The 23,727-nt window shown below is 39.1% G+C and overlaps 1 protein-coding gene across 1 annotated transcript in view; it reads left to right on the top strand.

Annotated features, from left to right (window-relative positions):
* cxadr (CXADR Ig-like cell adhesion molecule) overlaps positions 1–23,727 on the top strand; it is a 58,211-nt gene that overhangs the window by 901 nt on the left and 33,583 nt on the right. The gene's annotated exons all lie outside the window — the stretch shown is intronic.

Here is a 23,727-nt window from a genome sequence, read left to right on the forward strand (position 1 = left end):
TGTAACATAATTTTAAATATGTAATTAATTTCTTCTTCCCTCGATGTTTTTCCTTATGTTTTTAAAAAAATAATTTTCTAAATCTACTAATTTCTTGAAATTTGTCTAACATTTCTTACCAATTTGCTCGTCACCTTCTCCCCCATGTTTTTTTTTTTTTTTAAATTGCACTATTTTGCTTAAAATCCAAAGGCTTCCATTACTACAAGTAATGCAAGTTTAAAGGGGTTAAAGTCTCCAGTGAAATTAGTTGAAAGGTGCTTTTTTTGGATGTTTGTCGGTGCCAAAACTCTGGTTATTTCCGTGTGATGTCTGCTGGTTAACACAATAGCTTGATCCGCTCTTAAACCTGTAGCTACAGGACTTCAAAGTGTTTTTTTGTCTGCCATCTGCCAGCAGTGCTGACTGCTGAAACCCCCCTTCCCCTGCCCAAAATCCCATGCTATCACATGTAACTTAACCACATGTTTGCTCTCATTGACAGCTTTGTTTATGTTGGTGTCATTGACTTATTTAAACCGTTTGATGAAAGTGTAGTCCTATACCAGGGGAGGGTTTTTTGTTGTTTGTTGATACTGTAGGTGGGCAGATAACAGTGGGGCTGTGAAACCTGAGAGCAGAATAGTTATTTTTAAACCTTCTCCCTTGTCCAAACTTCTAATCAATGATTTAAAGATGAATTTGAGATGATTTGGCTTGGGACTTCCCTATAGGACATAAAGTAAAGTGAGTGATTTTAACTCTGGTTTGGCTGCCACTAATGCAGAGCCAGATTTATATACTGTATCATCTGTCTGATTTTATCAGCCAATATTGTCCTGTCAGATGTATTTGTATTGGCATCTGTGTTGTCCAATATGCAGCAATATTTTAAGTCTGTTTAGTTTTCTGTTTGTTTTCCAAAACAATCTCCAGAAAAAAGAGGCTTGAAATAACTTATTATTATTAAATTCACAATTAGATGTTATTGTTACTATATATATATATATTTGCTTATGATGATAGTGAATATTTTAAGGGGTTTACAGTGCAGGTATTGCAATATAAAGTAATAAATTGTAAGTGTATAGGAGCAGTATAGGGGTGATAAATACTATGCTATGGATAATGTAAAATACAAATTGAAGATTCATATATAAACATAAAGTGCTAAAAAGCACAAACTATGTGAAATAAGGTATAGGAATGCTGCAAAATATGATATGTATATAAAATGCAAACATATGGTTAAAAAACCCAGAAATATCTAAATGAGTTAAAATGCAAATGGGAGGTAAATATCGAAAGAAAATAAAATGCAAATGGTGTAGAGATTAACATAACCAGAAACTTGTCAGTCCAGGAGCATAAAGGATGAAGTTTTGAGTGCATTGATGTGCACTGATGTGCATGTGTGCACATCACAGTGTGACGCACAGCAGCAACAAGTATGGCTGAGCGCAACTTTGCTACCAGTTACTGTTCTTATTTACAAACTGAAGACATGAGTTAAATTTTTGTTTAAATTGAATATTTAAAGGCAAGCTGTTATATTTACGCTGACATGCAAAACTAGAACACTTATTTTGTTGCAATTGTATGTTTTTGAAATTAATACTAAAATGTTTTTTTTAATAATTTTTGTAATAATAATAATTTTGTCACATCATGAAGAATGTAGTTGCAAATGTTAATGCAAAAAAAGATTTGGATTCTTAATTTTTTTTTTTTTTTTGTCTGTTCAAATAGACTAAGAATCTGAATGCAGAAATCTGCCAATAGTAAAAATTGCAATAAATTAGCAGACTTTAACTAATAAGAAATATGAGATTTTCCATGAATAAATAACTCATCATTAGAAAATAAAATCTAAAATTGTATTTCCCTGTTTAAAAAAATAACTTTGATTGCTGTTAGTGCGTAATGAAGGCAATAAATGTATAAACACTGCTCACACGAGTTCCTCAAAACTATATGATTATAAGGTTAATAGTCATAAATCTGAAATTTATATGAGTATTCATCTACCACTGTTGTTTTGTTTATTGTTTCAACTTAATTTTGTGTGATTGGGTGTGGCTTTCTTGGAATTTACATTGAAACTAGCAGCTCACTCCTCCCACTCCAAACAATGATATGAAACTTCAGCTTCTGGATCCTCTGTTGTCTTCATTCATCAACATACCGGGGCGGATATCGAAATGTTTTGCAGTTGATCTTGATGGGAAGCCACAGCAGAGCCATAGTCAGGGTCATAGTCATAGACATTCCTGTGTGCTGATTAGTTGAGAAACTGTATGCAATGAAGAAGTGCTTTGTTTAGGATCATCCAGCACATCCCTCCATGTAAAAGCTGGGGCATTGAGAGTAATATATGGTGTTTATAGTGTGTTGTTTAGCCTCCTTTTGTCTCTTGATTCACATTGTTTTGTACACTGGTTTGGCCTCATTACCATCTTAATGGCATCACGGCCTTGTCATTTGGGCGCTGTTCCACTTCAGCAGACAAGAACAGTATCTGCCAGACTCGTAGCGTTCTTTTAACATGGCTTGGTAATACACAGTAATGTGCCAGCCTCTCTTAAATGGCAAAATAACAAATAGGGTCTTTCTGCTCCATTTTCTTTGCCCTATTTGTCCATGAGGCTCCGCATGTTGACAACAGAAATTAAACTGTAAGATCGAGATCTGAAATCCTTGAAATTGTGGTCAGTGTTGAGGATTTTTGTAAGAGTGCCAAGAGTCTTCATGCAGCCTTCACATCACAAGTCAACAAAACAATTTAATGCAAGGAGAAGACTTTCTGGGAGTGTTTGTGCACAGAGTGAAAATGCTTCTTTGATGGGGCTCCCTTTTAGTAATTCTTTGTGGTGATGTTATTTGATGTGACAACATCTCCTGTGGGATTGGCTATTACGTTGAACAATCACATCAGATGCTGTTACACTAAACACTGCACCATGCAAAGGCTGACACATGACAGGAGTTCTGCTTACAAGATTTTCAATATATTTTCAAAGTTAATTTGAATGAAAAAAAAGTTAACCAGCACATTTATATAATATGACAGTGCATTCATTGCTACAGTGAGCCTGGTGTCAATTGTTCTGGCCCAGACAAACCAAGGCAACAGAAAAACTAGTGGTGGTGAAGACTGACTGTTGCATTGCCTTACATTTCCTGTGTAACGGCCACAAAGTTGCACTTGAACACATTGAAAAGACTACAGCCAAAAGCCAAAAAGCATGTATGTCTGCGCCTGCATGAGAGGAAATAACTCTAAATACTAGCAGGCATCAGTAGTCCGAATCTGTCCTTCAAAAAATGAAAACAGAAGACTGGAGGATGGATTCAAGATGCTAGCTAGCCAGTTAGCACGTTTATTCTCAATTGTCTCACACCCTTTTAGCTGTTTGTTTGCTTTCCTCACTTCTGTTTTTCTTTTCGTGCACTGAGCTGAACTGCCAATCAGGATGACTTCTCTTACCTACGGACCTCGCCACCAGCTCAAAATGCTGAATTGGCCAAAAAGTTGCCGACAAAGGCTGACTCAGTCAGGCAGGACAAGGCAATTTTATTTATATAGCACATTTTAGCAACAGGTCATTTAAAAATCTTCAAGACAAAGTGCAAAGTGTGGTGCTGATAATTGATCAGCTGATCCTGTTAGAGTTGTCAGATTGATGGATGAGAGGAGAAGCAGAGTGCAGAGTGAGTGAATGCAAACTTTAGACCAAGCACAATGAAAACTTCGCTCCCACTTGGCCTGGTGTTCTGCTGCACCAGTAGGCTTGCACTCTGAGTGTGTCGCAATATATTCGATAGAAAATCTTTCTTTTTTTTTGGCAGCAGATGTTTTAATTTTGGTGGCCCACTACAAATAAATGAAAGTGTAGGGAAACCAAGAGCTTGACCAAGAATCACTATACTTATGTCAATCATTAAATGCTGTGGTTAGCCCTGCCTACATGTTGGTCCACGTCTTCATGTTATTAATAGACCACTTTTGAACTATTCTTACTCTGTATAGAGTCCAGTACCTGAACAGCCATTGTTTCTGCTCACGTGCTGCAGCACCTATCCCTGTGCTTCCTCCACTTCTGGCTATCTGTATCAAAAGTGAAGCCACTGACCTAGGATAAACAGAAACCTAGTGAACCCCTGAGCAGGCACAGAACGCAGTTACCTGATAAGCGTACAACCAAAGGCCCTGGCCAGGAGCTGGTTGCTTGGTTACCTTTTTGAAAACAGATACGCAGATCCAGGGAGTGTACGTGTGTGTGTTGCTCTACAAAACTACCCTCCCCCACGCTTGCATGTATTAGGTTGTCTTTTACAGCAGAAATAAGCAGCTTTTTTTGCACAATAGGTGTTGGAGATGTATCGGATATCTTGATTGCAAAATCTTGGCAGGAGAACAACTATTGTCACCCAGCTGTGTGTGTATTGATAGGTGTTTGGGCAGAACAGCGAGAATGGGTGGAGGAAGTGGCGGAATGTAACTAACTACATTTACTCAAGTACTGTACATAAGAGTATTTTATTTTCATGTTACTTAATGCTTTAACTTCACTACATTTCAAAAGGAAACTATAATTTTTACTTCACTACATTTAACTGACAGCTGATGACAGCACATTTTTTTTAATGTATTTTTTTTTCTTCTTTGTTTCGTATTAATTTTGATTCTGGGTGTGTTTTTTTTCCCTTTTCTATAATATTGATTTTAGAATGTTTTTTTCTATTTTTTTTCCAAATTTAGATTTTCTTTCCTTTTAAAAAAAATCATTTTGAGTTTTGGGGTTGTTTGTTTACCCCCTTTTTTTAAAATAATTTTGGGGTGTTTTTTCTATTTTATTTTAATAATATGAAAGGTTTGGGACATTTTTGACTTTTTAAGAAACTATTACTATTTAGTTTTTTTGGATGTCTTCTTTTATTTAAGGTAAATTATCCTGATTAAAATTACTTACTTTTACATAAGTACCATTTTCAATGCAGTATTTTCACAGGGTGGTATTAGTACTTTTACTTAAGTAAAGGATCTGAATACTTCATCCAACACTGGTGGAGGCATGAATACCACCACAGCCTAAGCCATTGACATTGGCCCCACGCAGACAGTAATGACTTGAGGTCACATTCACTTTTCATGACCCAGCAGTCCAACGCCACCACTTGCCTCCTGTTGGCTGAAACATGTTGCCGCTTCACCTCCAAGCAAGCAGCCTTCCACTCTGCCCGGAGCCCACTGTCCTTGGAAATGAAGCAGGAACATGTGGAATCGGATTACACTCCGGGGACACGGTTTTGTCCTCCACGATGTGACGATGGGTACAACCGCGCATGAATATTCACAGTCTCGGACGTTAATATTTTAGCATGCCAGTGCTGCACAAGCCCTGTGCCAATTCCTGTTCACTTACATGAGAGCGTGAAACGTTGATCCCACCTTTACTGTGCCACATTACCTCACCTCCTCCCACTTTTCCCCCTCCATTTCATACCCGAATTACTGAATGAACAAATTGCTGCCTGCCAGAGAATGAGTGAAAATGATTAATAGTGGTGCTTGTTTCTGAGTCCTGTTAATGGCCGTGCAGCCACTCTGTATTCAGAGCTCATTCCTTTTTCACAGGTAGGGACTAAAACTGCCTTCTGGGCTGCTGCCAATGCATTCTTGTGTGAAGATATATTGGCGAGATTATACGTGAACCCCTCGGTCATAAAGTCAATGTTACATTGACAGGTATTTCAAGTTTGTATGTCTTAAAACTCCTAAACCACGCTGGCCACAGCATTGACTTACTGAGAGCACCAGGGTCCCCAGAGGGATGCAAATTATGTGCTAAATTTTCTAAGTGCAGCTCTAACACAAATTAGTGGCTGATCAGTTCATAAAGGTCACGCTGTAGTGTTTCTGTTGGACCTCGGGGACCCTGATGTGTTGGTCAGATTGTATGCTTGGTCAGTTTTGCTTGTTTTATCCAATTAAGTGTCTGAAACCCAAAGATATTCAATTTGCAACATAGTTTTGTAAATGAGAGCATGTGTTTATATTGCATAGTCAGACTTTAATACTACAACAGGTATTGGCAAAACTATATGTATTTGTCAAACATGGGAAAAAAACATTGGGGTTGCACATTTAGAGACATCAATATGTGTTGAGAGAGCAATGATTTACCTTCCCTTGAAATAGCAATTATACAACCATTATTTAGCAATGGTAACTAGGCATGACAGTCCTGTCAAATGTTGGATTTATTAACCAAAGTGGTGAGCATGGAGCTTTAGTTGAAGAGATACTCTTAGTGTATAAATGGTTTGGAAAGCAGAAAGATCCGACGCATAAAAATGAATTAGACAGTTTGTTCAAGGCAAGGATGTTGCACCATTATTCCGCCTTTCCTGTATAAAATGTACAAACACGGCAGTGGAAGTAGTAACAGTGGCGAATCGACATTTGTGTATATTGAAACCAGATGTCTACGCTGTTTTACTGCGTCACGGCTCATTGACACAGATAGTTTAGATTGTTTACTTTTACTTTGACCTGGATGCTGTTGAACCTGCTGCTCTGTTAACTTGTTTTTGTTGTCCATTATTTTTAAGTGTTTTGCATGTTTCTGTATAAATCCTGGCTGCAAACCAGTTTCCCTGTAAGGGCCAGTGAAGTTTTTTTCATAACTTTTAACCTCATTTGCTTTCAGAACTGTTTGATTTGATGTAAAAAGCAAAACAGACATAATGGTGGATGTTATTTACAGCAGTGTTGCAGAATCTCTGTTTAAATAGGGCTATTGTGTATGCAGCTTCAAACGTTGAAGCCTAGTTCACTTGCTTGACATCATTATCTGCAGTAGTGCCCAAGAAGAACCAAGGCAGATAAGCAGATCATTAACTAACTACAGCAGTTTTAGGGTCACAGGTTTCATTACTAAAAAAGCTCTGTTCATGACTAGCACACTTGCTGTGTTTGTAGTTTCCCACTTTGTAAAAGTCAGCCCTGGATGCTGTCAAATTTAGTGTGATGTCAGCAGCTCAGTCCCACTTTTTACTGTTTATTTTAGAAGTGAAACATACTGTTTGAACACAAACCAGTATTTCAGCTAAACAGGATTTTGTTGGAGGGAAACAACAGTTTGGTCTTGCAATTGGCCTTACCACATTTAAAGGAATATTTCACCTGAAAATGGACCATTAGTGAATCAATGTCATTGTGTTGCCTTGAATCTATGATGAAAAAGCTGTTGTTTAATGACCACATTAAACAACAGCAAAACTATATCAAAACATCTGTTTAGAAACACACACAACTCATGCAGTATAAGTGTCATTTATCAAGTCGTATGCTCAGTATGTGTCAAACACAGGCATTCTTATTGAAATTTGCTATTTAAAACTGAACTGAAAGTGAAACTTACATATGCTCCCTTCAATAACAAGTTTTTGTTTTGTTTTTTTTAGCAAATATTCATGTGTTTTGGGAGTACTGACCATACAACTGGATAAATTAGATATGGACTGTACTGCACAAGTTGAATTTGTTTTCATATAGTTTGCTGGTATTTAACACGGCCCCCAATCAATCAATAAATCAACGTGTTTGCGGTTTTCTATTGAGGCAAGTAAAACAAAGTTTGCTTCACAAATTCAAGGTAACGACCAATTGTTAAATAAATGTCCATTTTGTAGGTGAAGTATTACTTTAAAATACTAGCTCTACAGTCAAATACCAGAACAGTGCTGTGAATTTAAGTGTCTCTACGTGGACCATTAACTGGAGAGGACATGTAGCTTTAAACTTAGTGTTGCAGCACAGTGTTGTGTATTTGGGCGTCAAGTACATGTTTAAGAGTGTTTTAAAGGCTTCTTGTTTTCAAGCATGTCTCCAAAAACATTAAAAGGTCAGATGGAGACTGTGTTCTCAACCAACTTGATTAATTGGCAGTTGTGGGCTACAAATGAGAATTCTCCTTTTGTCTACCAGTGTCAGTAATCACAGGACACACTGTTTCATAATTTACTTACAATTTCAAGGAGTAAAAATGTTTAAAATTCACAAAGTACGTGTTGGACACAGATTTTACTGAGCAAGAGACATTTCCTCTGCTATCCATGTAACCTATCAGTAAAAACAAGGTCACTGCAGTGCTGATTTTCCCCGCTCTCTTGAGTCCATCGGTCATCATCGCTGTGTCACACTGTTCGGGCGATAAACACACCCAAAGCACATTCATCACATAGCCACTTGATGCCCGATGCTGCAGCGACCACAACGCCCTTTCCTCCTAATGAGGAATAATGGGCCCTGTGACAAATAAGCTGTTCACCGTGATGATAATAAGGGTTTTCATGTAGCTCATATCTCGAATGAACATCGCCAGGATACATTTTTCTGTGAATAAACAACAGAGAGGAAGCTGCACACCACGCAGTGAAGGGGATTTGAAGGATTTTGTTACAAAATGCTGTATAATCACTGGGGAAAAAATATTACCGCTATTCACTATACCTTGAACATGAAGTGGGTGCTGTACTAAAGACTAGAATTTTATAAGTTCGGCCAAGAATTATGGGAAAAGAAATGTTTTGTAGTCATTTTTTCATGGTAATTGTCACAGTTTTCAAACGGTCTCTTCTGGATTCAACATCTCAGACTGTAGCTATAATGGCACATTATGTGTTTTCTGTCATGAATGGAGGCATTTGCCTATTGAGGCTGATATATGGAGTTACACAACATTCCTCAGCCAGTATCCAGGTCTGTAAAGCATTACTCCACTTGTGCTTCTCCCCCTTATGACTATGTATTCTGGTTGTTTTTGCATAATATTCTCACGGCATCTGAGCTGGCCATGTCAATGTGAGGATACTCAGTGTGGCAGGCAGGTCCCCAGGGTGCTGCATCTGCAGGTGCTGGTGTGCACTCTGCTCCTGCTTACCTGCTAGGCAGGTGTCAGCTCAGCTCTATACACGCTTGAACCACTGTTAGATTATCCTTTCTGCAATGTTAAAGAATTGGGCTTAGTTTTAGGCTACACAGGGGAAAGAAACTCACTTTATCGTGTAAAAACAGACCTGACAATTTATTCTGACAACAAATCTTTTGTTGCCACTTCTGACTTCATCATTTTGGAGATAAACATTGTATAGTGTATTGTGCATGTCACATTATTATCAGTTAATGTCCAGGCATTGTCTAACACAGAGCTGAGTTGTGGGAAGATGATTATATTTTGTCCTCCAGCAGTAAGCCCCCACTCTCGCAGCTAAGAACATTAGAGTTAATTGTGTGTCTAATCTTGAAAAATATTATGGCTCAGAAAAAAAGGGACATAAGCAGAAGGTGGGGTGAATTTTGGAAGGAGGAGGGGGTAAAGCAGCTGTTGAAGGAGCCATTTTTAGCACCTCTATCTCATTGAAAAACATTACACATTGTCGACTGCGTGTATGGAGAAAAAGGCAAATAAGTGTTGTCTGTAGAAAGCCTCTCTCTTGGTTCAGTCCCACTCTATTTTGCTCCCTGTGGTGTTGATATCTAGTCAGTCTTTGTCTGTCTTAGTCTGATGTTTAATCATCATGTCAAATTATATAGTTATGCTAATAACTCCTGTCCACAGAAAATAAGGGATTTGTTATGAAAAATGCTTGTTGCCATGCACAAAATCCGAGCAATTTTTTACAGGGTTATGATTGCTTTTATTATAGATTTTAGAATTATATTAAAGCAGTTGTGTGGTGAAATGTTATGATGCAGGCCGAATCTTGTTAGAGGCATTAAGGGAGTATTGACACAATGCAACACAGAATTACACCCAGAAAATCCAATTTCTTGTGACATTTGTTGCCTCATAATGAAGCTGATGCTAAACTGAAGCCAAAGACTGCAAAGCATATCCTTAAAATTTGGAATCTGTAAAGAGGTCAAATATTAAATGTAGGTTTTAATGTAATGTAGGTTGTAACCAAAACAGACTGTGCAGCTGTATAGCTGTTGAAGCATCAGTGCATCCTTTATCTGACATCAAGCACCATTTCTCTGCGAATTCGTCGTTGGGTGTTATTAGATGCTCTTGATTTGTTTGCAAGTGTAGGAAGATATGAAAAAAGGGAAGCTGTTGTATGTGCAAGCTATAGCATTTCTGCTACAGTCACTAATCTGTTTTTGTATATGAATGAATACAAACACTTGGTTTCATGAAAGAGCATTACATGAGATTAGATTAGATGATTTTTTTTTCCCCATGGGAGAATCGAGTCATTGCAGTAAAGACAATAGAAAGATACAGCCATATGACATCGGGGTAAAAAATGAAAATGTAAGATTATAAGAACGGACATTTGTATAGAATATATCAGAATTAAATAGTCTCTGAATCATAATAATGAGTAATGTTGCGTCACTTTTAAACTAGTCTACTAGACAAACTAAAAGTCCCCTGGTGACAGGAGTAGGACTGTAAGACATTGCAAAAAAAGTTGCTAGATCTAGCGAGAAAATGTTTGAGTGTGTGTGCGCCCACATGTGTGTGTGTATCTATGATATACCCCTTATTTAGAATAGCTGCTATTGAAATCCATACTCTGCTTCATAATTGCAGTGGTGCAGACAGAGTAGAACATGTCGTCACCTACGTCCATTGTGTAAATTTGCCACACTAACTTACAACATTAGTAATGCTTCAAGATCAGTGACAAAAATCCTGCAAAGGCACATCAAGATAATAGACCAATTAATAAGAAGAAACAGGATAAATAAGATAGTAGCTTAGTAGCAATATTAAAGCCCTGTACCAGAAATTCAAAATAAAGTGTATTTTTTTACAAACTTGAAATGTTGGAAGACATTTGCGGTTCATTTAGAATGAACCCGTGACCCACTTTTGGACCGTATCCCACCAGTTGGGAACAGCTGTAAAAATGGCACATGAAGTAATCCTAAGGAAAACTGAATTTGAGTGGAGTGCCAAATGTATATTGTAGTATAAAATTTTAGTTCCACTACAGTCAGATGACTTCCATTTACTGACTATGGTTTTACATCCAGGCTTCCAAAATGGTTGTGGCTGTCTGCCACCTCCTCTCCTCTCCTCCACCCATTAACTTTCATTAAAATGGTCTTTTCCTGAAGTTATTACTCCTGGGTCGCTGTTGGATCTATAGGTATGATGACCGGGGCATCTGCTACAGTTGGGTATAGAAAGGCTCAGCGCCTGAACCAGAGCAAGGTCAGTAAGCCAAACCAGACATTTAATTACTGTAGTGCATCTCGCCGCCATGCGAGGGAATCGGCAGCTGGCCCAGTGGCTCTCCAGAGAGATGAGATTGAACTGAAAATAGCTCTGCGACTGGCTGGTGTATGATGGTCAAAATGCACATTACTGCACAACCTTAATCACAAGTGCTGCTGTTTTAATAAGCAGGCGCACAGGGGTGACCAGGCTGCGGCTGTTGCTGGTAAGTTCCCAAGGAACCAGCTGTTAAGTGTCTTAATGGAGCCCATGTTTAATTCATGGGTACACACAGAGCTGCGTGGCTGGCTTGCTGTCTTTCTCTGAGGGGCTGATAATTGGAAGGAGAATAGTTAACCCCTTTCTCTAGTCAAACTGGCACCCACAGCATCCAACTGTTTTCACTCTTAGGTAAACATCATCTCTACATTTACTCCCTCTGTGACAGGACATCTATCTGTGGAAAGCAAAGGGATGATTTATCAGCGACAGCCCGAGCTGTAGATTAATGACCTGTGGACATAAAAAGAGCCGACAATGTCACCCGGCATTTTTATCTACTCAAAAGTCTCTCTGTTATTAATCAGCCATTAACATGTTGGTTAGTACTGTAAGATCCCAAGAGATTAAAAGACCTTGTCAAAAAGATATGTGAATTTTGTTTGGACATGAAAAGTCCCTGATAATCCCGCTGCTGTAAGATAAAGTGTGTGAAAAATTAGCTGGACACCCATGACCTGGATCTAAGTGAGCAGATATTAATGTAAGACCCTGTGAAACGTATTTAGAAAGTTGATCAAAACCTCTGAAACTTCTGTCAATTAGGGTTGCAGCTTTAGATTAACTCTTTAAAACCTGGCTTAATTTCTTTCAAAAACATGGGAAGCAGGCAATGAGCAAATTAACAAGAAATTAGTGAAAAAAAAGTTACAAGAAAATTACCTGAAAATTAGCAAAAAAAAGTCAAATAAAAAGAGAAAAGAAAAGTATAATTATAACAATACTTTTTAAATTTCATTATAGAAGTACTTCATTTAATTTCCTTATAACCGTATTTTATTGAATGTTATAACAGTGTATTCAGCTTTGTTATGTGACAATAGCTACTTTTGCTTAATTGTAACTGCAGTTCATTAAAAAAAATATTTTTAGTTTTGTAGTTAACGTTAGATTAAAGGACATTTAAAAATATTGCGATATATATTGTGTATCACGATATAGCCTTAAAATATCGCAATCATATTTTAAAGCCACATCGTCCAGCCCTATGTGGTAGACTTTTTCATCTACCAGCCCCCTTGGCCATTGAGTCAAAAAGTAAATTTCAGACACTGCCCCAACCAAGTGCTTTTTGTGCCTAAACCTAACCAGACCTTAACTGCAGTGTTGTCACTCCATAAAACAGACTGACGAGAATAGTTGGAAGCATCTCGTTTCTCAAATCTAGGGTTACCATCTAGCCACGACTGACGGACAGTGTGAACTTGTGAGGGCACGTCATTGCATCAAGCAGGAAAAGGTGCGGAAAAATCTGTCTCTTTCCTGCTTTTCATATATCCATCACTGCTGATTAATACTTGTGACAAATGGTGAGTCATTATTCGTGGGAATTAATGCTGATTGTACCTGTTTCTCTAAAGACAAAGGCCAGATGTTAGTGGGTGCTTGGTTTTTTTTTGTCCAGAGGGAAAGAGGCTTTACTGTAAGGACTTCTTTTTCAGCTCAGTGTCATGCCATTTTCCCACGATTCAATCTTTACCAACGTGGAGTCTGATGTTTATATTTTCATGTAGAAGTCACCTAAGGTGAACAGTCATCGTGCTTTGCCTCAGTCACTTTCCCTGAGATTATATACTCGTCGGACTGATCCAGGATGCCCTATAAGCAGCATTTGGCTGCCTGTCCAGACTACTCAGGGGTCAGACCTTTTTAGATGTCATTAGAGCCATCGGGGAGTTGGCTTGTGTGGCAGGTTTCAGGCAAAAGCACTTTACTACGGCGACTAAACACTCAACAGCCAGACGACCTTGCTGAATCTTTTTAAGGTGTGCAACTGTTTGTAACTGCTTTTTTATTTTTACTTTTTGCCACATATTTTAAACCAAACAAGATCTTGGTAGGATCATAGTATAAAGAGTCGTACAATATAAATCATAGGCGTTCCTCCCGTCAGCTAGTTATTAAAGAAATATTTTACCTTTACTGATGTCATGTTTCTACTGACAACATGGCTAAACTTGGTTTTCTTGTTTGTCTGGAAAGATAGCATTTCATTTCACTTACCAAAGCTTATGGTGACTGTTTGAACGTTAACACTTTACAGTTTAAAGTTATAATCCTTCAGATTTATAGAAAAACATACCCCGTTTTTAAACCAATTATGATCGACATTTTTACTTAAATTGTTTAGTTTAATATATTTACATTTAGTATTGATATCTGAGGACTCTGTGCCTTTACGTCAATAAATGAAAAAATAAATAGACAAAGAAATATTAAGTCTGGTAAGGAGCATGTTAACCTCTTTGTGCAGACAGTTTAAAACAATTTGCGAGTGTTTTAGCTGATAATGGAAACAGAATAGACAAAACAAAAATCTCAATTTTGGTCAGTACTTTCTCAGCAGGTTTTACACCCATGGTCTGGAAGTTTTGCCGTTTCCAAATTAAAACAAAAGCAAAAGTCAGACTTCGATGATGTTGTGAAGTAGCAATGAAAGTCTGTGTGACGTGAGCGAGACATATTTACAGACAATCATGTTTACAAGGAAATGTCTGCAAGTTTTAATCACAACCTCTATTCACATTATGTCATGTTATATAAAATAGCTGCAAGGTCAGTCACATGAGCTTGCTAACTTGGTCTGTGTGAACCAATCAGGACCACGCTTGCTTTTTTTTTTTATAGCCAGCTGTACCAACTGGTAGTTAGTGGGCATAAGCCAAAGTGGATGGCATGAGGACAATGTCATTTTTTTTTAGTGGTGGCGGAGTCCGCCATTGTTGCACTAGATTTGGATTTAGAGTTATTCACAGGGAAACCTCACAGCATGGTATCAAAGCACAGTTTTATGTCATAAATTTCTTCCGTTGTAGAGCTGCAGTATTGTTGAACCATACTTGCTGTTACCAAGGTAACCAAGGGTATGAAAAAATCAACCAGGGCTGAAATCTTATACATATATTTTAATATTACAGGGTTGTACAAACATCGCAATACAACTTGTTGACAAAGAGCTCATGTTAATTTGTTTCTTACCGCCGTCTTCATTAGAAATAGATGAGGGAAGATGTTTAATGTGCAATAGCTCTGAACTTGGGTGGCTGGGCTCCACATTGCATCCGTAGCATCAGCTTTTCTCTGCTGCGCATTACAAAATAGCACAGCTTCTGCTCTTCAATTCAGAGGCAATTTCATGCTCTGAAGTCCAATTTAATGGGGGAGTAACGTATATGTCAATGTACTCTGTGCTTAATGTTTTCTAAAGGCGTTTGTGTCCAATTTGATCAGCACTCGATTTTTTTTTTTTTTAGTATATACACAGATATTTGAGCTCTAATAAGCCCATGAAGTCTTATCAGGGTCAAAATAAAAAAAACTCGCTTCAGTGCAAAACACAACTTGAAAAATTCCCTTTGAATCTGAGCGTTGTCTTTAATGGGCTTACTGCATGCATTTCCGCAGTTCCAGACTCTGCTCGTCTTTATGCATCTGACAAGCCTCATCTCATGCACAGTTAAAGAAGTATTTCACTCCTCACATAAACTAGGCCGTCTCTGCGGTAGAAAGATGCAAATAGTTTTAAAATTGGTTCTACATTACCAGAGAAGACAGAGAAAAAGGACACTCTTGCTCATGAGGTAGAAAACCTATGACTACCAGAATGCTACGTGCCCGCTAGTGGGTGACGTAATGTGGACTGGTCCTCGTTAAACAATGGCGGCCGTTCGTTAATCTACAGTTTAACAGTGAGCTAAAACAAGTCTGAAAACATTTGACATTTGATTTGTGACTATATAGTGACAATCAGAACTCTGTAAATACAAACACACACCTCACCTGCTCACACTACACTATTCATTAAGTTATACCTCTTTCCCACCAAAATTCGCATTTGCACATGGTTTTTTTAAACACGGGTAAACCCACTAAATATGAGCAACTGGCTGTATTCCCACTGCCACTGAACTTGTGTGTGTATGTGTGTGTTGTCTTGTTGGTGTGTCTGTGTGACGTCACAGGCAGGTAAACAGCAGACAGCAGCAGGAACAGAAGTCTTTGAAAACTTCTCAGTGGTTTCTTCTCTTCATTTATCTCTTACTTATTCAGTCTCTCTTTCACACTTGGTGCAGATGTGTTTGGAGCGGTGTTTTAGCGTTTACAAGGTAGAAGGTAGATTTATTTGTTGTTTTTTTAAAAATAAATTTAGAAGCAGACAGACAGCGTTAAATGCAGCACCGTTAAAGGTGCTCTGTGCCCTGCTACACATTGTTTTAAAACAAAGATGGTTGAAAATGTGAAATATCCCTTTAACGAACACAACATGAAGAAAAAAAATACCATTACAATATGTCATGACGAATAGTGTTGGATTTCCTCCTTGTGCATGATAGCAAAACTAGTGCAGCGGAGTTATTTTTAACATTCCCAATCGCATCTTGTCATTTAAACATGGTGTGTAGACTAGAGTGGTTGTTTTGAGCTTTCCCCTCATGTCTGGGCTGGGAGTGCAAGCTGGAGGCATGAATAAACCCAGCAGTCTCGGTTAAGCTGTAACAACAACTGACAGTCTTCGCCTGCAGCTTCCTACAGGGCTCAACACTCAGGTGCATTTACTACACCTGCCTTCAAGAACCTCCGAGTGAGGAAGAGACTCCAGCCTTGAAACGTCAGGCCTGTTTCACTGCCTGCACAGAGAGAGAAAGAGAGGAAAGAAAAAAGGATTATCCGTCTTGTTATCTTTTAACAGCAGTCTTATCTTGATGTCCTGCTGTAGTGTGTCCCTTCACACAGAGGACAGGAAGGGACTGTCTGTGTTGTTACACTTTCACAAAGACCTCATTCTGCCTGGACGGGAGTGCTTTGGACAGGATGAGAGGCTTTAGAGAGGAGGGATGTTATAAATGCATTTGAAAAGGAATTGATGTTTGAGCAGTTATTACAAAGTACTTTGTCAATACACCATTTTTGCCCTCAGGGAGCTTTCAGCGCCAATCAGATATCTTGTCACTGAAATAGGCCGTGTTGGTCCTTCAGCCTTTTAAATAAAGTGTTTTGAATTGAATTTGACGGCACTCTCTGGGAATAAAACCCATATAGGACTGTGTGTTTTCTACTAATGTCCAGAAGACCACCATGTCCTTCAGGGGGGGGACCTAATTTTAGACCAGAGCCTGGAGGAGACGGCGTGAGCAAGGCAGACTCATTGACTGCCTCCCAGCCAATCTAGCTGACAGCCACACACATGCCTGTGCACTGCATGGAAAATAGGTTACTGTGTAAACCTACCATGGCACATGATATATCTTAATCTGCGGCAGTTGGGCTTCTGTGTCCAACAGAGTCAGCTGTCCATTCCACACCAAGTCGCTATTTTTCATATGCATTTTTTTTAGGGATGCATGTTAATATCAATATGTTATCGTTATCAGCAGATAACAATTCTAAAATGATTTATTCTGCCAATATGATCGGCCAATGAGATGATGCTTTTAATGAGACTCATTAGTTAAAATAGGAAAACTTTGCTCTGATTTTGGCTATTGTCAGGATTTCTCAGAGAGAGTATCATCCAGTGCTGTTCAAGTCGGATGCATGTTACACTTTTGCTTTAGATTTGTTACACAAGACAGATTATGCTACATTTTCTTCACTGCCTTTTGGTCAAACAACTAACATTAGTGTTTTAACAGGTGCTAAAAAGGACAGAAAATCAAACTTGCTTTAATGACAGGTGACTGTACAAATGCGATTTACACAACATGAGATCAGATTTATTTCTGACGTACGACAATTTCAAATAAAAAATGCCAACTTGGTGTGCAAAGGCCTTGACAGAGGTGAGAAGTAAAGTAGCAAACACCTTCATTCATGGGAAATATGTCTTTTTCATCATTTATTTTTCATTTTTCTTATGTTATGTAGAGTCTGGTGAGTCATTTTTAAGTGGTGGTGGTTAGACTTTTAAAATATGCTGCACCCTATCTAAAGTGAAAAGGGAGGAACTCAACTCAGGAATTCATTGGGAGGCATTTGTGTTTAAATTCTTGATACTGTTATACTTGCCTCTGTCTGCAGTCTGGCCTCACACCTTAATCCTTTTAGTGGCTTGGCAGCGAGCCATAAGAGCCTTTACCTCTCCATAGGTGTTTACTTTTCATACAGTTTGTGTATGTGTGACTAGATTTACCACCTAAGCACCTTTTGTTAAAAAAAAAGTTAAGAAAAAAAGTCTTCAGTTGACTGAGTCAGAGATGCCAGAGTCAGTGATATGTTTCAGATGCTATGAGGAAGTCGTTTCTTATCGCTGAGAAAGGCAAATCTGACTAAACCTGCCCTGTTCATTCTCATGGCCTCTATTTCAGCGAGCACGGTGCAGTGAAACAGTCAGCCCACCTCAGACTGAGCAGAAACTGCTGAGCTCTGGAAATTCCAGAAATGTTACATTGTTTCCCCTCCTGAGGAGTTTTTGTACACTTCCAACAGTAATGACGTTAAACATCAGGCTTGTTAGGAAGTCCAGAAAGAACTTCTAATCCCTAAATTCACCGTTTTAAGGGAAATGTTCTAGTTTCATATTCACGCCCTGTTGCTTTAAGCTGACTTCTTATGTGTTCACCTCTCTGACATAATTACACGCAGTCGTGAGAAACCTTTGATGCCTTCCAGTGGTGGAAAGTACCTGAAATACTTCAGTAAAAGTACTGATATTTTGTTAGAAATTGACTTTGGTAGAAGTTAAAGTCACCTGTTAGAGTATAACTTGAGTAAAAGTCTTAAAGTATATGATATTTACTGCGCCCAAGCATCAAACCTAATTTTTAAGATATTAAATGTACTCAAGTATTGAAAGTAAAAGTTCAAATAAATGCTGTTGTTAACCCTTTGAAATCTGGGTCAACATTATTTTTCTTGTGCGGTCAGACGCCTTTCACAAGCTATTTGACCCTTTGAAACCTGAACAAATTGCTTTGATTTCTTTCAAACACATGGGGAATTCAAGCAAGTGATCCTCCCCCAAAATAGGGGAAAATGTCTGGAAAACTATATTTGCGATTATAATAAATGTATATATGTTGTAGGAAAAAGTCATATAAAAATAAATACTTTTTTTTCAGCACTTTTTGAGGTCATTTTCTTGTTTGTGTTTGTGTTTTTGGTTTTGTTTTAATGCTTGGGGAAAATGTATTGGAGTAAAAGTGACATTTTGACAGAAAAATAAAAGTTACAGATGCTTCAAAATGATTCTTAAGTACTGTAACAAATCATTACTTTGTAACATTACACAACTGCTTGCTTCTGTACGATCACACATTTTCTTGCAGTGCACATGTGCATCTGACTTCGTATGTTCTGTAAGATCCGGATCGACTCTCCAACACGTCTCCATCACCAGTCTGAATGAAGTAGCTGCACTCTGCTGCGCTTGTGTCTCAGTGTGTGATCAGCGATGCTGCCTCCTGATCACAGTTGGCATTGTGCCCTGGGGCCCGGACAAAGGCTCGGGCTGGGGCGCCGGCAGGGGCCTGGTCTGTATCAGACACTTTATTTGTTTTGGGGGATGGGGGGGATAGGATAGGCAGCGGCATGGCTGCCTCCCCCTCAGCGAGTTAGGAGAAACTCCTGTGTCAGGAGGGAGAGACGCCCTGTGAATACACCCCACTGAGACATTTGGCTTTCATTCTTTTGCTTCACACTAAACCGCTTGGGGCTGAGAATACAAATGCATGCCTGTAAAAAACATGACGTGTTTCCACAGCCCTGCCCAGCCCTGTTTTGTTTTTTTATTTCATCAAAAATATATTTCAAAAAACATATTTGAAACTTGGTAAAATTTAAAAGATAATAAAGACCTCTTACCTATTGAAAGGTCACTTCACTATTCTGTTATCATCTGCCCTTTCTGCTCGACCCTAAGCACCCTGACACACCAAGCAGACGCTGGTCGGTGGTCGATGTTGGACCGTCAATGAGCATCTGTCGCTTACCAACAGCCCTGCACCCTGCACATTAGCTTGCTACACTGTTTACGTTCACATGTCAACAGGCCAGCTGCTGTGCATTATGTATCCTAGATTTATTTGTATGTTTTCATTTTTTTGTGCAACTAGTGAAATAAGAGTCTGTTGACAGTCGCTTTGGTGGCATTAATGTGATGCTGATGAGTTAACAGCTTAATCAAACACTGCATTGTGACATCTTCTGATTTCATATACGTAAGCACACCTGGGGGCAGATGCATAAACTATATATACACACAAAAACCACGCCTTTTCCCAAACATAATCTGGTATATATAAAGGGGAAATGTGCGCATCTCACGCATTCTTTAGAGCAAGTGTAGACACAGTTTTAGCTGAAATAACTGCAGGTGAAATGATAAGGAGGAAGATAGGAGGAGATAAAATATGAGTTAAGAGGTTTAATGGTTATTTGGCATTTTCACTAATTTTATTATTTTTGTAGGCTGCATGGCGTTCTGTAAAATGCCAATCAAAGGCACATTTATAAAGTTAATATTAGATTATTGAGTGATACATTTCATTTTTTCCTGTTGGTGATAATTTCATTTTATAATGTGGAGCATTTTTTAAAATTAGTTTCCATAAAAGCCCTATGAATGAATCATTGATCCTTCTGTAGTTTGGTAATAATGGCGATCTAGATTTCACCACAACAATATGCAGAAATGTGATAACTGAGTGATATATCCAGAGCCATGCAAAATGGCGACTGCTCGGGCACAGTTTAATTTGTGAATCTGCAAAGAATTTTATGCATCTGGGCCCTGGAGATTTTTAGTGAAGTGTCCAGCTTTCTTTCCTTCCTTTTGTCCTTTTATTTACAACCAGTCATGATTTAACTCAAATGTTATTCATGGGAAAATTTTCTGTTTGTGGTGCAAAGTCTGTTCAACAATGCTTGATGTAGGCGAATTAATGATTAACTTAAGTAACAGTTAAAGTAAAATGGAGTGATGCCTGCATAGTTAAAAATCCCAGTACTGTTACACTTAATTTCAGTACTCACAGGATGCCCCTTGCTCTATCAAATTGCCTGGTGTGCTCTGTTAACATCGGGTTGTGTTATTATTGTGCCAACTCTCTGAATAGTGTCTTAAATCCGTCCTTTTGCTCTTACAGTTTCCCTTTTTGAGTGACGATTGTAGAGTACTGTTGCCTGCTGGTATGAAGTTATTTTCTGTCACACAGGTGCAGAATGTACGCACTAGTTGGCCGTTGGCTGTAGTCTTTGTGGTGTGTTCAGGTGCAACTTTTTGGCTGAGACACAGGCGATTTGAGGCAGTGCAACAGATGGCCTTCTTTGCCACATGTTCTTTGAAGTCGATTTGGTGTGTCTAGGCCTTAATATGATAGTGATCTCATCATTACTTGAAAAGATGAAAAAATAGAAAATGCTACTGTATGAAATGCACAATTTTGGCTTCATTTGCAAGACCACCTAGGAAGAGATCACATGCATTTCATCACAACAGCAACATGTGGCTACAGTTTGTCATTGATCCCTCTCCTGCATATCATGCGAATAAACACTTTTTGTGAGCAGAGTCGACTCTAATTGAAAGCAGGACTAATGTTTATGTAAAAAGGCAGGATAAAGTCTAATAGTGAAGATGTTTGGATGCTATCTGATGTTGATAGCAGGTATGGTGGGCCAACAAATACCTGACTGCTGTCTCACCCGTCTGTTTTTACTTTGGCATACGCTTTCTCCATTAGACAGCGGCTGATGATTGATTAAATCCTCTCACTGATCCATCACCCCTCCTCCTCCTCCTCCTGTAATGATGATTAAGTGGCAACAGAGATACAAATGTGTGTGTCTGTGAGGCATCTTTCTGTTTTGAACCATTTCTCAAGTCGTGCAAACTGCTTTCACGTGTTCACTAATTACTGGCAGGGAATTGCTTTGTTTTTTTTTCCCCTTCAAAGTGAGAAGGATGTGATTTTGTAATTATTCCTCTGGCTTCTGACTGAAGAAAACACTCCAGCTGTTTCATGTTTGTGTCTCCTCTGTGTCACATCTACAGACAGGCATTTTTATAATCATGGCACACTCATGTATCACCAAAATGCTTCATATCCAGCACATCCATGTTCCTCTTTTCTGTTTTAATTTCCTCCTCATGCGACTCTGTTGGCACATTTTTTTGTTATTTCCCGTGAGGGTGTTATCAGCAGGCTATCTGTGTGCTGCTCCTTGGACTGGCATCTTGCCTATCGGCTTTACGGCACAGCCAGCCCCCATATTGTCACCATCTCCCTCTGTCCCTGGGCTTTAACAAATCCCGAGGGACACAGGCCTTTTGTTTGTATGTGTGTGTGTTTCCACAGGTCTCAGAGACACCAGGGGGTCTTATCTGACTCTTCAGGGTTCTTAAGATAAATTTGCCTCTTCCCACAGGGATGGGGGAAGGGATGTACTGTTGGCCAGGGCTGCTTTTAGTGGTTTGTGTTCAGCTTTAGAGCAATTCATGGTAGAAAACCGGTTCGTAGAGCAGCATCTGTTAAATGCACTGTCCTACACCTTGTAAAATGCTAATGCATTCTGTGAATAAGATGTATAAATCCCGGGGCCATGACCTGAGAGTCCAACCATTAAAGGGACTGTTCACCCCAGAATCAAAAATACATGTTTTCCTTTTACCTGTGGTGCTATTTATCAGTCTAGTTTGTTTTGGTGTGATTTGCAGAGTGTTGGAGGAATCAGTCAGAGATGTCTGCCCTCGCTACAATTTAATGGAACTAGACGGCTCTCAGCTTGTGTTGCTCAAAGCCCCAAAAATGAAATTTGAAAAACTCAATATCTTTGCAGAAATCACGACCCGGTCTCAAGATAATCCACAGACCTTGTTGTGAGCAGTTTCATGACAGAACTATTTTCTTTCTACTGAACTGCATCCACCAACTGCATCACTGCGCAGAAAGAAGTTTGCATCTACTCAGTGGAAGAAAGGTTTGTGCTCTTGACAGCGCAAGGTATAAAGATTAATGGCGTCTTCCTCGGCCGAGCCATAATTTTAGCCAGCTTAGTGGTGCTAGGTGAGCTATCAGTATATGCACATGCCCTTCCGTGCAGTGATACATTTGGTGAGTGTAGTACAGTAGAAAGATAATAGCTCTGACATGAAACAGTCAAAAAAAGAAATTAAGTCAACGCTGATGTGCCTTAAACAGCACCTCCTCCAATGGCCACTTGAGGCTCGTGAGTCAATCCCCAAAGACCCCCATGTTAAAATGCTCCAATAATAATGTCTACAGCCTGGTATAAAGCAATGGTATTGGTCTATAGCTAATTTTCCTGCTAATCTGTTTGTGGGGGTCACATAAATCACCCATTAACATTTTATGAAAGCTTAAAGTTACACATAAGAGTGGCCCAGTTTGACTTAAAACTAAAAACAATCTAGGCTGATAAATTGCACTACAGGTAAGATAAAAATATCTATGTCCCTTTAAGGAAAAAACCTTTGGGAATGTATCTTTCCTCTCCCCCTCCTGCCGTCTTGTAGGTCCTTTATTACCTCAATTGCCTTAATTGAGACATCCCATCTTACAAACCTGATGGTGGGATTACAAATCTAATTTGATGTACATGAAATATGATACAGAATTGCCCGATTTAATGAGTGGTTACTGTGGACATTCACAGCAGTGGCGTTAACCACATTCCTCGCAGGCTCGTCTAAGAGCTGTCAAATGCTCAGGCTGTCGAGTAAAGTGCCTGTCATTCGTCACCCCTTCATCATTTAATGTTCAATTATGTCAAAACAGCCTCTAGGTCATCTGCGCTAGGAATTGATGGCAGCTCTGTGTGGCAAGTGGAGCTTTCAGGCTGCATTACAGCACAATCAGTATGGTTCAACAGTCCCGGCCCTCTCTGCAACACTAAATAAACCACAGCCAAGCTCGCTCCCGGGGCACCCACATTGCTTCAAATTGAATAGTTCCAGCGGGGCACTGGGGCGAGCATTCAGAGCCTTCTTTTTGAGCAGCGACCAAGTTATGGAGTTATCCTCCGCTGTGCCCGAAATAATTGATGTTCCTCAGCGCAGTCACAGGGGATTGGCTTGACTGTTTTATGATGGGAAGAACGTCTGTGCTGTTTAATTTGCTCACTCCAGACTAGAGCCCCCCAGACTGCACTTTTACTATTATAAATGTTCATCCCACCATCATTGTTCATCCAGAAAAACATGCCACTCTTTTCAAAAACTCTGTCACTGTTTTCTTTTTGTTTGTTCTCATGAGTAAGGCGCTTTCTTTTTACT

This window comes from Plectropomus leopardus, chromosome 15, assembly GCF_026936395.1.
Source record: "Plectropomus leopardus strain MGB_pleo_1.0 chromosome 15, ASM2693639v1, whole genome shotgun sequence".
Taxonomy (NCBI): domain Eukaryota; kingdom Metazoa; phylum Chordata; class Actinopteri; order Perciformes; family Serranidae; genus Plectropomus; species Plectropomus leopardus.